This window comes from Acanthochromis polyacanthus, chromosome 19 (assembly GCF_021347895.1).
Source record: "Acanthochromis polyacanthus isolate Apoly-LR-REF ecotype Palm Island chromosome 19, KAUST_Apoly_ChrSc, whole genome shotgun sequence".
Taxonomy (NCBI): Eukaryota; Metazoa; Chordata; class Actinopteri; family Pomacentridae; genus Acanthochromis; species Acanthochromis polyacanthus.
The window spans coordinates 26,044,612-26,056,227 of record NC_067131.1 but is presented as its reverse complement, the minus strand read 5'-3'; the positions used below and the strand labels follow the sequence as shown (position 1 = coordinate 26,056,227).

At 41.3% G+C, this 11,616-nt stretch overlaps 1 long non-coding RNA gene across 2 annotated transcripts; it reads left to right on the top strand.

The window, feature by feature from the left end:
* The first annotated feature begins 5,974 nt into the window (after nt 1–5,974).
* On the top strand, nt 5,975–8,216 carry LOC127531039 (uncharacterized). 2 transcript variants are annotated; one of them, XR_007937888.1, is made up of 7 exons: nt 5,975–6,571; nt 6,722–6,853; nt 6,976–7,101; nt 7,342–7,419; nt 7,547–7,671; nt 7,941–8,018; nt 8,108–8,216. It is a non-coding gene; the product is annotated as an uncharacterized LOC127531039 (long non-coding RNA). The 2 variants fall into 2 exon arrangements; XR_007937887.1 differs by having other exon boundaries at nt 5,977–6,571; nt 7,544–7,671.
* The last annotated feature ends 3,400 nt before the right edge of the window (nt 8,217–11,616 follow it).

Genomic DNA, 11,616 nt, shown 5'->3' with positions numbered 1-11,616 from the left:
CAGGCTGGCTTCATATGGGGCATTACTGTAGCAAAATTATTTGTCAATATGTATGGAGAGTTGTCTGTCTGAATCTCAATCTGTGTATCTGAAGTGAGATTTGTCAATGTGTAAAAGAATTTGTCAACGCAAACTAATATCTGCAAAAGTCGTCTTAAAATTGATCTGTAATTATGTTTTTAAATGTGTAAAAAAAATCTGCACAAAATTCAAAGCAAACGCTTGTATTATTTATTTCTTCATTTATTTTCGATGCGCCCAGACATTATTTCATAGAATACCTGATTATTTGTTTCGTTTGATTTAAACCTGAGAACATGGGAGAAGTATCTGATCTTCTGGTAGACTTGAGTTATACCCAAAGTCAGGACAAAAAGCATTCTATATTGTTCAACTTGATCCAAACAAGTTCATATGCTCTCTCTCCATAAAATGTAGATTAAACGTGTTGGTGTTACTGGTGTTTAAAATGATTACAAGGTGCCCGAATAAGTCCAACAGATGCTCCGTCTCCTTTTTTCAGTGTAAAAACCTGGAATCTGTGTGGAACAGTTGAGCAGTCAGGTGTGTAGAAGAACACACAATATTTTTATTTATAATGTATTTATTATTTTCACTTTGAATCCTGATGATTCCTGGACTGTTTCTGCTCTTTCTACATCACACTCTGCAGACGTTTTGGATTTTTGCGATTAAACAGGACAGGTGTTTGTAGAGCTGTTGGAGATGTTACCTTTCTGTGCTAGCGGCAGAAAAACCGAGACAAATATTTGCATAATTAAAAGACACAGTTGTGGTAGATCGAGCCTTGTGTTGTTTCCAGGTGGAGCAACACCACCCAGGGGTATCATCTTCTTCATAACATATTGAGATGTCTGTCAAAATCCAGATCATAATGTGACTCAGACAGATGTGGAACCTGTTGGATTAACGTCAGAAATAATAACGTTGTTAAGGTTTCACTGAATGTCACTGTGGATTCGGAAGAAACATTTAAACACCTCCACAAGTCCTGTTTGCTGCTGTGTGTCACATTGTTTCCTCTGACTTTAATAAACACCTGCAGCATCATCATCAGTGCGTCTTTACGCGCATTTACGCACGTGGCGTCACTTAAGACAAATACTATTCTGTGGACTTGTACACACATGCCAGCTGTTCCACACAGACCGAAGGTTTATAGGGTGAAGGTATTTGTATTAAAGCTTTTCTGGATGAATCCTGAGCTCCACTGGAGTGTCATGAGTTTTATTAAGATAAATCGTCGTTACGAACAAAATGTGATTTGGCTGTTTTAGATGTTGGACTGGAGTTACAAGGTGAACTTTGTGCAAACTCCTGCGAGTACATGCAACAAGGCAAGATTAGAAACAAATAAAATGACATTATGGATGTTTTTCTGAACTTCGAGTCAAAATTCCTTCGGCACAGGCGCGTGCATCATTTGAATCCATGGAAACGCTCCGAACGCATATAAAAGGCCAGACCTTCGATCGGTTCTTTTTTGCACTTGGACTTTGAGTAGACTAGTTGCGAATTGACCTCAACGCTAGAAAGCTTTCAAAAGCCGGACAGCATCTCAAAAACAACCTTACTGAAGACCAACCTCAGCGGATCATCGAGAGAAAAAGAAGAAGAACTTGCCGAAGAAAGCACCAGTTGGACAGAAGCACACCTGCAGTTTGCATTCAGGTAAGAAAATTATTTTCATGCTTTTTCTGTCTCATTCGTCCTCTAATCTCTGTGAACACTTTGAAAACGGTTTCAGTCCAAAGAGTAAGAATAATTTGTTGAATTTAAAGTCTGTTAAGTAACAACTTCCAGGGCCTGTTTGTAAAACATAGTTTGAGTGATGTTTTCTTGGTGTAAAATAGTTCTTTTGTGAGTTTTATTATATAAAAGTCCTGAAATATGTTAACAAAATGCTAAATTGCTGTTTTTTGTTTTTGTTTTACGTTACCTTTCAAAAGTTTGGGGTCATCCAGACAGTTTCATGTTTTCCATGAAAACTCTAATCATGAATTAGCCTTTCAGCACCATTAGCTAATAGACACAACAACACAGGAGTGATGGTTGCTGGAAATGTTCCTCTGGTGGATATTTCAATAAAAATCAGTCGTTTCCAGCTACAGTAGTTGTTTACCACATTAACAATGTCTGGACTGGATTTATCATTCATTTAATGTTTTCTCCAGTGAAAAAATGCTTTTCTTTGAAAAACAAGGACATTTCTAAGTGAGCCCAAACTTTTGAACAGTAGTACATTTTGTCCACATTTGATGTTGAAAGTTTTGGGGGAAATGGCGACTGGACTATTTTTTCATAAAATATTGAAAATCTGATCTGTTCTGACCCCTGAAGGTCCTCAGAAGCTTTTTTCTAACTTTCTGATATAAAGTTTAGTTTCATATGATGTGGTTCATTGGTTTGTTTGTGCTGAGACCAGTAATATGACTCAAAAACAGGCAAAAACTCTGAATATTTTCCACATCAAACATCAGTATTTCTATACAGGATTATTTGTTTTTAGACCGTTTTTAAAAATGTTTTTAAGGTCTAAAACATGTTAATTAATTGATGTACATTTTAGGGTCAAAAGTTTCAGATAAACATGGCGACTGGGCTATTTTTCATAAAATAAGAGCAATGTGCATTTTTGGTAACCATGGAGATGATGGAGGCATTTGGGGTAAACTTCATGACGTCAGAACGTAAACAGAGTAGCTGAGTTGGTCTGGTAGAAGATGTTGTCGGAGCATCAGGTCCTTTTCAGTTCAGAGCTGATCCTGTTTGTGAACTGATGCTCAGATGTTGCTTCAAACACTCCGTCAGATTTGTGCTGCTGTGAACTGACCTGAAGTCAGTGTCTGCCTGTCAGCGGGCAAGCAGCTGTTGTGTTGAATCTGTCATTTGACATCATTTAGGAAAATTAAACTTCACGTGTTGTTAGTCGATCACTCCGAAATGTGTTTACACTCTGAGTCAAGCTGTTCCCCTGTTGGGAGAAGCTCCGTTGTTGGTTCCGCGTGACTTGGTCAAAGTACCCGAGGTTCAGCGTGCGTAATTACGCATGCGGTGTTGTGCGCTGCAGCTGGTTGTCTACAAGTGTTTTCTAACGGCGATGGAGACTGTGGCATCATCTTGTAAACACACATAGTATCGTGAAAGACGAAGAAATCGGTGAAGGTGCTCAGACCCCTTTGCAAACTGTCACATTTAAAGTTCATCTTAGTAAGATGTGGTTTTTGGTTTGATGGTGGAGACAAAAGTGAAATGATTTTATTCACGTTTCTGTGTTGATGCATCACTGCTGCATGGGACTGGATCTGAATCTGTTCGTTGTATTTAGTATTGACTAGTTGAGCCAGAATCACTGTGAGAAAAGCATTTTTTAAGTTTCCAGCTGCAATTTTTGTCTGTATTTTGGTAAATAACAATTACTAAAAAAAAAAGTATAAATTTTCATGTAAACTGAATGATTCAGGCAAAAGCTTTGAATAAGGTGCATATAAAAAAATCTGTATTGTTATGAACGGAAGTTTGTTCTTTTACAACATTTGAGCATCAAATTACTCAGTATTTTCACAATGTTTAATTTTCAAGAACAAAAATATTTGGTTTTTTTGTGTGTGTGTATATATATATATATATATATATATATATATATATATATATATATATATGTGTGTGTATATATATATATATATAATTATTTGAAAGTACTCAGACCCTCGTTTTACACAGTCACATTTAAAGTTTATTTTAACATGATGGTTGTTTGATGGATGATGTTTTGAAACCAGCCCATGGCCCTTTGCTGCAGGTCCTTCCCCCATCCTATCTCCCCACTTTCCTGTCTCTCAGTAAAACCACAAAAAGGCCAAAAAAAAAAAAACCCCAGAAGAAATGACTTTGGTAGTTCTGTGAATCACACTATTCAGCAAATAAACAATTCTATATTGGCCAAATGAAGAATGAATAGCAGTGACTCTTCACAGAACAATGTCAATGTAAGTGGTGCAACAACGAAATATGACTTAGGACAATGAACAAGCAAATAGTTGAGACAATTCAACAATTTTACTGCAAAAGGCTGCCTTGAAAGTTTTCTCAATTATTCTCTATTTTTTTAACTGTGTATGTGTGGAATTTTGGAGCGATCTTTGTGCAGAAATGCATTCAGGGTAAAAAGGAACTTTGCTGCCTGTAGTAGATCCAGGGACTGAAGGTGTCCTGTACTGTGCAGCAACAAGTTCTCCTCTGATGCTGCTCATTTATTTAGATCTTCTGTTCTGTCAGTGCTGAGGAGCAGAAACATGTGAAGCTCTAAACATTGAGGAGAACAATCAGTGGAACCCACAGTGTCTGAGCAGCTTCACGTGGATCCAGTTTAGTGTGAGGAGCAGGAAGTCTGTGAGGGTTGAAATGTTGCTTTGTTTCTGTCTCCAGAGGACTTGGGACCTCCAGTGATCCAGGGAGACCTCCAGCGTCAGAACTACGGACGGTTTGAACACACACACCAACACCTCCTGCACCATGCTTTCCCCCTTTGCTCCCCCCTTCTCTCCTCGCTTCTCTTCCGCTCTTTCCCCCTTTGCTCCCCCCTTCTCTCCTCGCTTCTCTTCCGCTCTTTCCCCTTTGCTCCCCCCTTCTCTCCTCGCTTCTCTTCCTCTCTTTCCCCCTTTGCTCCCCCTTCTCTCCTCGCTTCTCTTCCGCTCTTTCCCCCTTTGCTCCCCCCTTCTCTCCTCGCTTCTCTTCCGCTCTTTCCCCCTTTGCTCCCCCTTCTCTCCTCGCTTCTCTTCCGCTCTTTCCCCCTTTGCTCCCCCCTTCTCTCCTCGCTTCTCTTCCTCTCTTTCCCCTTTGCTCCCCCCTTCTCTCCTCGCTTCTCTTCCGCTCTTTCCCCCTTTGCTCCCCCCTTCTCTCCTCGCTTCTCTTCCGCTCTTTCCCCCTTTGCTCGCCCCTTCTCTCCTCGCTTCTCTTCCACTCTTTCCCCCTTTGCTCCCCCCTTCTCTCCTCGCTTCTCTTCCACTCTTTCCCCCTTTGCTCCCACCTTCTCTCCTCTCTCCTCTGCCTCTTCCTCTTCCACCTCTTGCTCCTCCTTCACCCCTCTTCCTCCAGCTTCTCCCCCTTCTCCTCCTTCATGCCCTGCCCCCTCTCTCTCCCCTTCACCTCTCTCCCCTCCTCCTCCTTCTCCTCCCCTCTCCTCCTCCTCCCTCCCTTCCTCTCCTCTTCTTCCTCTCCCTCCTCCTTCACGCTCCACCACCTCTCTTCTTCCTCTCCCTCCTCCTTCTCCTCCTCTCTTCTTCCTCTCCCAACTCCTCAACCTCCTCTCTTCTTCCTCTCCCTCCTCCTCCTCCTCCCTTCTTCCTCTCCCTACTCCTTCTCCTCCTCCTCTCTTCTTCCTCTCCCAACTCCTCAACCTCCTCTCTTCTTCCTCTCCCTCCTCCTCCTCTCTTCTTCCTCTCCCTACTCCTTCTCCTCCTCCTCTCTTCTTCCTCTCCCAACTCCTCAACCTCCTCTCTTCTTCCTCTCCCTCCTCCTCCTCTCTTCTTCCTCTCCCTACTCCTTCTCCTCCTCCTCTCTTCTTCCTCTCCCAACTCCTCAACCTCCTCTCTTCTTCCTCTCCCTCCTCCTCCTCCTCCCTTCTTCCTCTCCCTACTACTTCTCTTCCTCTTCTTCCTCTACCTCTCCCTACTCCTTCACGCTCCACCTCCTCTCTTCTTCCTCTCCCTACTCCTTCTCTTCCTCTTCTTCCTCTACCTCTCCCTACTCCTTCTCTTCCTCTTCTTCCTCTACCTCTCCCTACTCCTTCTCTTCCTCTTCTTCCTCTTCCTCTCCCTACTCCTTCACGCTCCACCTCCTCTCTTCTTCCTCTCCCTACTCCTTCTCTTCCTCTTCTTCCCTCCCTACTCCTCTTCCTCTCCTACTCCTTACTCTTCTCTTCTTCTTCCTCTACCTCTCCTTACTCCTTCTCTTCCTCTTCTTCCTCTACCTCTCCCTACTCCTTCTCTTCCTCTTCTTCCTCTACCTCTCCTTACTCCTTCTCCTCTTCTTCCTCTACCTCTCCCTACTCCTTCTCTTCTTCTTTCTCTACCTCTCCCTACTCCTTCACGCTCCTCCACCTCCTCTCTTCTTCCTCTCCCTACTCCTTCTCTTCTTCTTTCTCTTCCTCTCCCTCCTCCTTTCCTTCCTCGTTTTCATTAAATTTAATTGTATATTAAATTTAATGAATACGAGGTTCACGGGGCGCATTACAGTGGTGGCATGGTGGCATACATGTTTTTTTGATTTAGATTTATCATACAAGAATTCTTTAATTCTTCCATAGGATGTGATACATTTTCTGCAAGATTCTCACACATTTTCCTGGAGTTTTTTTTCCCCCATCTCCAAGGTCTGATGACCCCGGGATTCAAACCGAAAGAAGGATGAGAAGAAGACCCCACAGATGAGGCCCAGCTCCAGCAGACACGTGAAGACGAGGAACCGAGCCCACCAGAGACGACCTTAGAGACGCCAACCAGCCTGCGATGAGACGACAGGACAACTGTACAAGGAACAGAATGCACTGGTAATTTACATGAACTTGGGAAAGAATCACCTTACAGATACTGCATGTTTACACAGTATATTTAGTATACTGTATATCACTGACTGAGAAAATGTAGTTCTGTCAGAATCAATGGAAAAAATCAACCTACATGTGGTTTTTTCTACATAGCTGCTTCCTGGACACCAAATGATTTCAACAGGGATGGAACATCGAGGAGAAATAAGTCATTTTGAAGAAAAGATGATGGGAAACATGTCCAGGACCAGTGCATGAGATGTGAGACCAGTCAACTAATACAAAGTGAGTCCATGGAGTGAACTGGTTCTTTCGATACTTTACGTTAATATGCAGCTCTACAGCTCAAATGTAATTATTTGTCTGTAATTTAATTCATCTTCTTGCTGTGTTTTTGCTCTCTTTAGAGCTCTCTCTCCAAGACACCTGATAAAATGTAGAATCAGATCAAGACAAGAAACCCGATAAGGAGCAGCCCCAGCATGTGAACTCAGACTACGGAAGAGGGGATGCTTATTATAGCGACATAAAAGGTGAGACAACAAAGAAATCTAATTCTATTGTGCTTCACTATTTTGTGTATGTTGTGCCCTATAACAAAGGGCATCATCCATCCATTAGCTACACCTTCTATCCTATATAGAGTTGCAGGGGCTGCAGGTCACCAGTCCACCTCAGAGCAATCACAAAGAGACAGCCAAGCATTCACACTAACACTTCAGATTTACTTTAGAATCACCAGTTAACCTTCCATGTATGTGTTTGGATTGCAGGAGGAAGTCGGAGCACAAAGAGAAAACCCCACAGAGACACAGAGAGAACATGGACAGAAAGAACCAGATGAGCAGCAGGTTGGTGCCAATTTAAATACAATGAACCTGGTGACAGTGTATTGTTACATACTACTACTAAATGTCAATCTGACACACACGTCTGTGATTCTTTTCTTCCAAAACTGTGACTTCAAAATCTAAGAAGACAAAGAAACAGTTCGAGGAGCCTCAGGACGATCAACAACAGAAGAAAGCTGTCAGAGAACAGGAAGAAGATGACCAACAGCATCAACCAGAGAAGAAGAAGAGAAGCTCCAGATTACTCCAAAGGTAAATTTCTCAAATGAAATGTGTTTACAGATAAAGTCATTCCAGTGGATGCCTTTACTAGAGATGTAGATGCTGTGACTGACAGCCTCAACACTACATTTACTTCATTGTTAGTTGTTTTTTTTCTCTCTAAATGTAAATAAACCAACTACTGGAGGACTTCTCATGATGCACTGAGCACACCCCCTCTCCTCATCTCCTCTCCATACAGTTAGAAGCTGGATGCCACCATTGTAAGTCACTAACTTTGTGTCTGGTCCTCTCTGTAGGTATCTCTGGAGCTGGCCTCACCGACCTGCAAAGACTTCATGCTCCTTCCTTCCTCTGTACCCTCATCCCAAATGGAGGTTTTTTTCAACTTCCTGGCAACAGGAAGTTTTTTCCTCCACACTGCTATCAAATGCTTAATCTGATCAAACTACAATAAGAGATGGAGGTTTTTTTCAACTTCCTGGCAACAGGAAGTTTTTTTCCTCCACACTGCTACCAAATGCTTGATCTGATCAAACTTCAATAAGAGAGACTAAAATAAAAAGTCAAAACAAGGGAGCTGTATCTGTTTGTTTAGAAGTTTGACATTAGACCCTTCCTGTAATTTTAGGATTCAAAGAACTTCATTTTATGGTTATAAAATCATGTTAGTCTAAAAAAAAATCTTTTTTCAAACCACTGGTTTCTCATAAACATATGTGACTCCTTCAAAAACACACTAGACAATGACAAAAGAAAATGAAAATAATATAGCGACTCAAATCACAAACTGAAAATCTGAAGTAAAATACATCCAAATGAGAGACACATCACCCACGACTACATATAACCTCTTGAATATGTCGATTTTACTGAAGTCCAGAGGTTGAACAGGTGCAGCAGCTTCTGACCTCTGTGGACTGAGCTGAAATCAGATCATTTTAAAGCACTGATGGTTTCCTCCTGTTACTCTCTGCTCTATCTGCTTCATCTTGGATTCCAAACAATCCCATGGACTTTAACATGCTGCTATGGTAAATACACATTTGCTACTTGATGGTTATGAGCAGGGTGGACATTTTATAAAGGTGGCTGCAAACATTCTGCAGGGTTATTCATTTTTGGTGCGTAATTCCAAGAAAGTCATTCACAACTGAAACTATTTCTGAGGGATGTTTTTATCCTGTCATTTTGTGTCTAAACTTAAAGTGAACATTTAGATGATATTTTGATGGGAGAGATTCATTTAATAATTTTGGTCATTCCACCAGGTGAATATTGAGTGTAATTTAAAGTAACATTTCTGCATCAATTGATTGAACATCAACATGTGTCACGATTTCGTGAGGTGAGAACCCAAGCTGCAGCCACAGACAGGTGAATGATGCAAACAATGATTTAATACAATAAAAATATAACAGAAAACTCTTAATAACTGAGGCAAGAGGAAGACAACGGAAAGGAGAAATTAAACTAAACTAAACAGAGGGCGGACCCAAAGGTCGAGAAAAAAACAGAACATAAAACTAACTAAATCAACGGGGAAGGGTGCTTACTGAGTCCAGGGAAATGAAGACTGAAGAGGGAGCCGAGTCAGGGACGGTGGGGGGAAAAGAGTGACGATGGCTGGGAAATGGGCCAGATCTTCCTAGGGGCAACGGGGTCCGAGGAGCGGGGACGTGATGACGGTAATCCAAGGTGTGAACAGAGTCCAAGGAACGACGTGTAGCAGGGAGGATGAAACTGAGAGCGGCGTGCAGGATTTAGCGGAGTGTCTGTGTCGCCGAGAGGATGGATAATGCACCAGCATTGAGATGAGTATAGGGCCGGGCTGTGCTTCTCAACGCAACCGCTCGTTATTCAGCTGATTAGTCGGCTCGCTGAAGCAGGAGGGCGTGACAAAATGAAATTGACATAAATTAATGAAATGAGCTTGATAACTAACTATAAACCCAAACAGCACAACTACAAAAACAACATAAACTGTACTGGTTTAGTAAAACTACATATTTAGTTCACAAACTATACATTTGTGAGTAATGATGTTTTCATGTTATTTGGGTACACGTTTATGAGTAAATATTGTCCACAGCCTCATGATTAATGAGTAAATAAAGGAGCTTGTGTGTGAGATACTTTTTATTTCACTTTAATCAGCTTAAGTAGGGTTTGAATTTGCATTAAAAATAAACATGACTTGCACACAATGGGGGTAATGATTTGAAGATTAAGCCTCAAGTTTTAATTTTCTGACAAAGTCTAAGTAAAGACACTGGTCTGTGTTGGAGCGAGGCAGGATGAACCGCATTGACAGGCTTCATGATGAGAAAGACATCATGTCCACCACAGCAAGCAGCTGTCTGAGAGCATCCTCAACATGACCGTCACTGACATGAGGCTTCTGTCGATGGTTGAAGACAAAGGCTTCAACAAGCAAGACAAATCCCCTTCTGCTGGTGGGCGATACCAAATCATGTTACCTGAAAATGTAGCGGGCAGCGGGAATCGATGGGACTCGGAAACACAATTTAATTGTTCCGTGTATCATTTCTTACGATCAAGTCCCGGTAAGTCTGCAGTGGTTAATTTGTAGTAAGATCACAATCATGTGATCATCAGCAGGCAGCTGATGTAGTGTTCACTTGTTGTCATAGTTACAGTGACGCTGTGCTGCTATCTCAATGATACAAAAGTCTTTAACAAATCTGTGGATCCAGACTATAAGCCACATCACTGCCAAAATCTAATCACTTGTCTCATTTCTGACCTTCCCTGAAAAATTCATCCAAATCCATTAGTCCGTTTTCATGCCAATGCATACCATTGATTCTTTGAGTCCTTTTTTGCCACAATACAGTCATAACAAATAAATCATTAAATGCTGCTTTTGCAGGATTCTGGTGATTGTGTTCACACACTGACAACCAGATATGCATTGACTGCCTGTAAGAAAAATTAAAACACACAAGATGATAGTTGGGTTTTTTTCACCATAAAAATACATTGACTGTTTTAAAGCAGTAAAACCTATCTATATAGCGAAAAATAAAGTTATATAAAATCATTGTACCTCGCTTTCCAACTCCATGTCAGGACCAACTCTGCTAATGTCTCACTAATATAATTTGTATGCCCCAATTTTGGAGAGGAGGACATGGACTTCTTTTCCTGCTCAAACATCCTTAACATCTATCAAAATTTTATGAAAATTAAACGAGGGGAAAGAAGCATTTGATATATATTTTGCTATTTTCCAACATAGACACAGAAAATCTTACATTTCTCCGCAAGATCTTGGGTATATGTTGGTGTTTCTGCTAGCTGTAACAGCGGTGTGGAATTTGGTTGGACTATGGCTGGTGGGACGGTCTGTTGGTTGTAATGGTGATGATGTCTGTACTACCACTGATGCTTTTTTTGGGGTAGTATACCGGTGTGGCCCTCTGTGTGTGTCCTCAATGGCTAACTTCAGTTGGTTCATTTTGATTTTGCTCAAGATAGTCCCTCTGTCGTCCTAGAGATCTATATTCCTGGCTTTCCCCAAAAATTCCTTCCAGACCCTTTATTCCGTTTTTGAGTAATGTTGCGTACAGACAAACGTACGCCGATCGTCACACAACTCTGCCATGTTCCTCGGTGGAGTAATAAGCACATGTACAATTAATACCATGATGATTTTTCATTATGCAATTTCAGCAATATAAAAGAATTTAATTCCATGTGGTTCGAATTTGGGGCTAACTTACCACTTGTTGATATCCACTGACATCCCCAGCCAATAAAACCTCTTGGAGACAGCATTTCTCATTTTTGTCTGGTCACAGTGAGCCTCAGTGGGACTTGATGAAAATCAAAGATTTCATTTGCCTCATTAGCCCCACAGACCACTTTGGTTTTGAGTGCTTTTGCAGTAAATTTGTATCGCCAATAAATAATAAGAGAAAAAGAGCAGTATTTCAGAAATTGAAATCTGAT